The 6,799-nt window shown below is 32.3% G+C and overlaps 1 pseudogene; it reads left to right on the top strand.

Moving 5' to 3' along the window:
- The first annotated feature begins 209 nt into the window (after positions 1-209).
- Positions 210-2,358, top strand: LOC145585185 (protein BYPASS1-LIKE pseudogene; annotated as a pseudogene).
- The last annotated feature ends 4,441 nt before the right edge of the window (positions 2,359-6,799 follow it).

Raw genomic sequence — 6,799 nt, 5'->3', positions numbered from 1 at the left:
TTTCTCCTTCTTAATTTTAGCCTCCTCTAATTAATTAATTAACCTTCCTAATTTCACCATTAACATCCTACTTAACACAGTAAAAATAATTTCCTAATTTTGGCTCTTCTTACCAAAAAAAAAAAAAAATAAAAAAAATAAATAAATAAAAAAAATTTCACCCTCCCCACCCATAAAACGCGGTGCTTCATCTCCTCATATAACTCCACCCTCTCTGCCTTAGGGTTCTCTCATCCACCCCACCCCCATTTTCTCTCTCCTAAATTTTCTGCGATCTTCAATCTTTTCTTCATTTTTCAACCTCTCTTTCATTTTTCTTCATTTTTTCTTTTCTGGGTATTTCTTAATTTCTCCAATTTTTAGACATCTTTTTTGCAATTTTTTCAATACCCAAATCAAGAAAATTGTGAAATGCCGGCGAAAGATTAGATTTTGATGAACTTTATGTATCTGGGTATTTCATAATTTCTCATAAAAATTCAATTTTTTCGCCATTGATTGAATTTAATTGATACCCAAATCAAAAAAATTAGTGGGTATTTTCTCTGAGAAATGCCCGCAACAGATTACCAAGGTTCAGGAAGTCCGTTGACGAATTTCGGCCGTTCGATTTTGAGTATAAGACGTGATCAAGGTCAAGTTCATTCAACAATGGAGGGTTCACATGACCCAACAAATCAAGAATTCGAGCTCGAAACGTTTCAAAAACAAGTAGCAGAGCAATTCAATGAGTTATCATCAGCAGGTTCAGATGAGCTACTTTCTCTTTCTTGGGTTCGTAATTTGTTAGATGTTTTCATTTGTTGTCAAGAAGAATTTCGTATTGTTTTATTTAATAATAAAGGGTATTTGAATCGAGCACCAATGGACCGTTTAATTGGCGAATTTTATGAAAGAAGTGTGAAAGCCCTTGATGTTTGTAATGCAATTAGAGATGGAATTGAACAGGTTAGACAATGGGAGAAATTGTTGGAAATTGTGATTTGTGCTCTTGATAATCAGAAGAGTTTAGGTGAAGGTCAAATTCGCAGGGCGAAAAAAGCTTTGATTGATCTCTTGATTGGAATGTTGGATGAGAAGGAATCGAATGCAGCTTTAGCGCATAGAAATAGGTCATTTGGTAGGAATAATGGTAGTAGTGGTGGTGGCAAGGATCATCAAAAGAATATGGGACATTTCCGGTCATTATCTTGGAGCGTTTCGAGGTCGTGGTCGGCCTCGAGACAGCTCCAAGCAATGGGGTATAATCTGAATGCTCCGAGAGCTAATGATGTAATGGCTACAAATGGACTCGCTGTTGCTGTTTATACAATGAGTTGTGTTCTGTTACTGGTAATGTGGGCTTTAGTAGCTGCAATTCCTTGCCAGGACCGGGGGTTGCAGACCCATTTTTCGATCCCTAGACAGTTCATTTGGGGACCCCCGGTTTCGTCGATTCATGAGAGGATCTTGGAGGAGAGTAAGAAGAAGGACAGGAAGAATGCCTGTGGATTGTTGAAAGAGATATATCAGACTGAGAAATGGACTCGACAGATGAATGAATTACTCGATTCGTTACAGTTCCCTTTGTCTGAGGAGAAGGAGGCCGAGGTTAGGCAACGAGTTGAGGAGCTTAAGCAGGTTTTCGAGACTCTGAAGCAAGGGCTATACCCCTTGGAGAGGCAGGTCAGAGAGGTGTTTCATCGGATTGTTAGGAGTCGAACTGAGGGGCTCGATTCGTTGGGTCGTGCAGGCAGTTCTGAATGAAAATCGACTGCTTACGATAGTTTGGATTACATTGGATAGATGGAATACATTTGTGTTTGTGGAGTTTTTGGTTTCGCAAAATCAACATTGATGCTGCTTTGCCAAGAAATATATGGATTTAGAAAATGAATGTGTCTTGTATTTATGATTGTGATCAGCATCAAATATAATTGTGTAGAGATTATATTAAGAAAACAAAAAAAATGTTGGGATCTTCTTGATCCATAGTTCAGCTGCTGTTGTTGCTGGGATTATCTGTAGTCTGTCAGGATGCTGTTGCTGTTTGTATAATCCAGAGTTTCAGACAGGGTTTTTGCTTCTGGGTTGTGTAGTCGAACAATGTTCTTCAATCTTGACTGTTTCTTTTTTTTTTTTTTTTTTCAAAAAATGTGTTTAGGATTTCTTTTTTCTTGGGATTATGAATATTGGATACTTAACTTCTGTAAGAAGAAAGAAAATTTCTCAAAAGAAAAAAAAAAGCTGAGAAAAATAACCTTTAGTCTTTATTGAAATCGTTTACTCATAGTTCAATTGTAAAATTGATTGTTATATGCATTAATATCTAATGTAGTTCTTCCTTAAGCAAATCAAGTACGAGCGATTAATATCTAATGTAGTTTATCTTGAATCAAATCAAGCAGCGATTATAGATACTAGTATTGTAGGTATTCATTCCAAATTTAAGTTTACATAAATTTACTATTTACCATTCTAAATATAAATATAGAAGAAATTGCATATGAAAAATTCTAACATAGTACAAATGTCCAATACATGCCTCTAATTACTGATTAATTTACTGGAGTACTGATTAGAGTATGCTATGATTTGTATGATTAAATTAATGTACACTTATTTCTTTGTCCTCATCTGTTTATCAATATCTTGTCTATTGTATTCTCTTTTTTTTTTTTTTTTTTTTTAATTAACAACATTGTCAATTTTGAATAAAATTTGGCCAGATATCTCCATACTTCTAGATACCTGATGTCTGGAATTGTCACATTTTTTAAGACAACAATGTTGATATGTTTTAGCTCTTTTGTTTCTTTCGACTCCATACTTCCCTTCTTCATTATGTGACTATTAGTCACAAACTCTTTAATACGAAACAAATTGGAGTTCATCCAAGACTAGAACTTGAATATCTTTATACTCTTCGATCTTGTCGTATCAACTCAAAATCATTTAAAAATACGTTTCAAATATCCTTTCAAAATTACGCATTTTTAATCATATCAAATTATAAAAAATAATAAAAAAAACTAATATTTTATGGAAAAATTATTTTATTATATAATGAAGAGAGTATAATGTAGGGGAGGCCGCAATCCTCTGTGGTGTTGACCGTTGTGCCAAAAGACAAAGCTTTGGAACAGGAATTGTTATTGTAATGGCTAAAAATTAGAATAAATAAATAAAATAAAATAAAAATAAAAAATAATGTGAGATTTTACATGAGAAAGAGTGAGGCCAGGCTGTGTGTTTGGAATAGTTGTCTCCTAAGAAGCAGGCAATAAATATTTGCAAGTATTAGAAACGTAATTAAACAATAAAGATTACTCCTTAATTACACTCGATCTTCACAATCCTAGTCAAGCAAGCAAAACATCCCCATCTTACACATTTTTTACGTTAACTACTCTTCCAAATTTTATCATATGTCTATCAATTTTAATCATTCATGCTTCAATGCAAGATTTGACAATAGTCAAACAACTCATTATAGGATGCAAGTGCGTATACAGTTGTATTACCTCGTGTATATTTAGTTAACTGATAGGAAGTATAACTAATAAAACAATCATTTTATTGTCTTACTTCTAATATTAGGGTGACTGTTAACTTGTTTTAATTATCTTACATATATTAAGAAGTGATTTATAAGAGATAAGTAAATTCTTTAATGTATTTTGTGAAGAGAACAACTTGATCAAAAAAAATTAGGTGATTTTCATTAAAGGTAACTTCAATTTTATTTTTTATTTTTAGGGATTTTTTTTATATCTATAATACAATATTTATTATACACCAGTCTAATTTATAAACTTGTGACTAACTTAGCAAATAAAACACAAAATATACCGCACAAGTAATTAAAGAAACGAAATTAATTAAAATTTTACCATCAATTACGTTGGAGTGTTAGAGTGATAATCACACTTAGTAATTTAACATTTCTGGTAAAATCCCATAACCAATTCTCCCAAACATTTGGTTTTGTCTCTTATAGTCAAGAAAAAAATAAAATACTACTCGTAATTTTGGAATGGGTGACTAGTGACCAGCGAAATTTGACCTTATTTTGTTATTAGCGTTTTATTATATTAATATTATTGCTCGTAATTTGTAAGGATGCATAGACGCACAGTTCATAGCTTATGGATTACTGTGCTCAACACAGGACAGTTTTCAAATGGCCATAATAAAATTGTGGCCATTGTATTAGATCAAATCGGAACCATTTATTTCTTTTGACCAATTTGAACCGTTGATAAATTGACTTATAATTTCTCCCATGTTCTATCACTATCATTCGGTTTTTAATTTTTACAGACTAGTGTTTTTTTTTTTTCTTCTCTTGCTAATGTCGTTTAATTTGCTTTCGTTCTTCTTATTAATTGTGTTGCTTTAATCCAACCCTCATCCCCATTAATTAATTTATATATAGTAGATTTTTCAAAAAGTATAGGGACAAAAATATTCTAGTTTGATAGAAAAAGTAACAGATGACGAGCATGTGGAAGGCAAAGCAGATTAATGTCCAGGCAATCAAAACCTCAAAGGCTCATGTTACAGAGTTTCTACCTAATTTATACAATTGCATCAATCATACAAATTTATGAGTTTAAAAGGGAAAAAAATCACCATCGACAATTTATCATGTGGCGAAAACCCAAAAACTGTGATGGAAATTAAACAATTTTACTGCACAAAAGCTTTAACAAAAAGAGAGAATTAACAATAGTTGAAGAAGAAGAAGATGACATACACAGATATACTTTTTCCAAAATAGCAAGAAAATTACTCTGTAGTTTATTTAAACCGAATTGAAAACTGAATGATAATGGGATTTAACATAGGGATTTTTTTTTGTCAACAACTTTCAAAAATAAAACTAATAGTCAATTTCATCAACGGTTCACATTAATTTAAAGAAATAAGTGGTTGTGATTTGATGTAATACAATGGCCACAATTTTATTGTAGCCATTCAAAAGTCATCCCTCAACACAACGTACAAAGTTACAGGTGGATTTGGGCTGTGGAGTTGTCACCTTGTGGGTCAATAGGGCTGAGCAAAACTAATCGAAAATTCGAAAATCGATCTATAACCGTTTTGAAAATTAGGATATTCAATCCGATAATCACAACGGTTTAGGTACCCGTTCCGATAATTTGTTACCAGTTATGGTTATTGGATATTATTTTAAAATTAACGGTTACCCGACCCGATTCGATAAGCATTTTTTTGCTTTTTTTCCTACTTAAATCTATTTTTTTTTAAAATCTAAACTCTTACTTCATAATTACTCTATAATATCAATGATTAGTAATATTTTTAATAATTTGGTCATATGATATTGTTGTTAATTAGTGGTAAATTATATCATAATAACTACATAATTAAGTTTAATTATCATTATTGGATATTTTATTATATACCCGATAACCGATCCGAAAATCCAGGTACCCAAAATCCGGATACCCGAACTTATCGGTTTGGGTTATGGATATCACTTTTAGGGATTTTAATTATCGGGTATCCGAACCGTTAGTACTAACGATACGGGTCCCATGCTCACCCTAATGTGGGTGGCTAATGCTAAACACCCATGCTTGGCATTTGGCGGTTTGTTTTTGGTTTCGTTTGACTCATTGATTGTTTCTTTTTTTGTTACTTGTGGAGTTATGGATTAATCTGAATATACAAGTACTCCCTTACTGACCCTTAGGTAGACTTGGCAAACAGGTCATTTCGGTTCGACTAATACTTGGGTCGGGTACGAATTGGGTTGGATACGAGTATCGAGTCAAGATTTAGGCAATTCATTTTCTAGTCAGGTATAGGCCGGGTTGATTTTGGGTCAATTTCGGGTCGATGTTATTGGGTCAATTTCGGGTCACGGGTCGGATCTTCGGGTTTGGATTAGGATTGTCAAGTCTACTCTTAGGTACTAGGACACTAGGTAAATGTTCCCTTTACCTAAATTTCACTTATATTACTTTTTTTGTTCTTAAATAATTGACACAGTCAAACTTGGATACATGACAATGCACTATTTTGACTTTAAATCTATATGATTAAATATTAGTGAAAATGTAAAAAAGGTGATGTCATAAAATGTTGTATAGTATTAATACTTATTCAACAAAATTTTATGATAAAAAAAAATCTGCTTTATATGTTACTAAAAAAATGGTGGTCAAAGTTAACATATAAATAGTCAAAAAAGTCAAAACGCCTAAATTAGTAATATATAACCTTGTTAGTTATTACTTAGTTAGGATGTTGTAATATATAACCTCTATATGCATATTGCATAGCAGCATAGTAATTACTCGTACTATGGTTTGATAATTATCTCATTGGACCTTTCGATGGTCTAATGATACCCACTGCTCTGTTATATGTTCTTTTGTTATACTTTGACCTTAGATTAGTTTGATTTCATAGAATAGTATGTCAACTTATTGAATTTTGACCAAGTCAACATTATTATTCGGAAAAATGTAGGTTGAATCTTTCTTTCTTTGTTTGTTAATTAAAATGGTACGTGTTATCTTAAATTTGGCGGATTAGTTTTGACTTGTTAGACTGCAAATTGTTGATGCCAACACGTCGTTTAATAGCTTGATATGTACAAACGACCTACTTCAAAAATATATATTCAACACCTTTGAGAACGTGAAGTCCTTTCTCTTTACCCACTTGATAACGTGCCTTGATTTCTTGCTTTTTATTTGCCAATTTGATAATTCTATAATCAAGTTTCATGCTTGTTTAATTATCTTGAATTTCTAGAGGACTTAATTATGGTCAATGGAGACTA

This window comes from Chenopodium album, chromosome 16 (genome assembly GCF_948465745.1).
Source record: "Chenopodium album chromosome 16, dcCheAlbu1.1, whole genome shotgun sequence".
Taxonomy (NCBI): Eukaryota; Viridiplantae; Streptophyta; class Magnoliopsida; order Caryophyllales; family Amaranthaceae; genus Chenopodium; species Chenopodium album.
The sequence above is the reverse complement of the archived record's forward strand: the minus strand, read 5'-3'. Positions and strand labels throughout refer to the sequence as shown.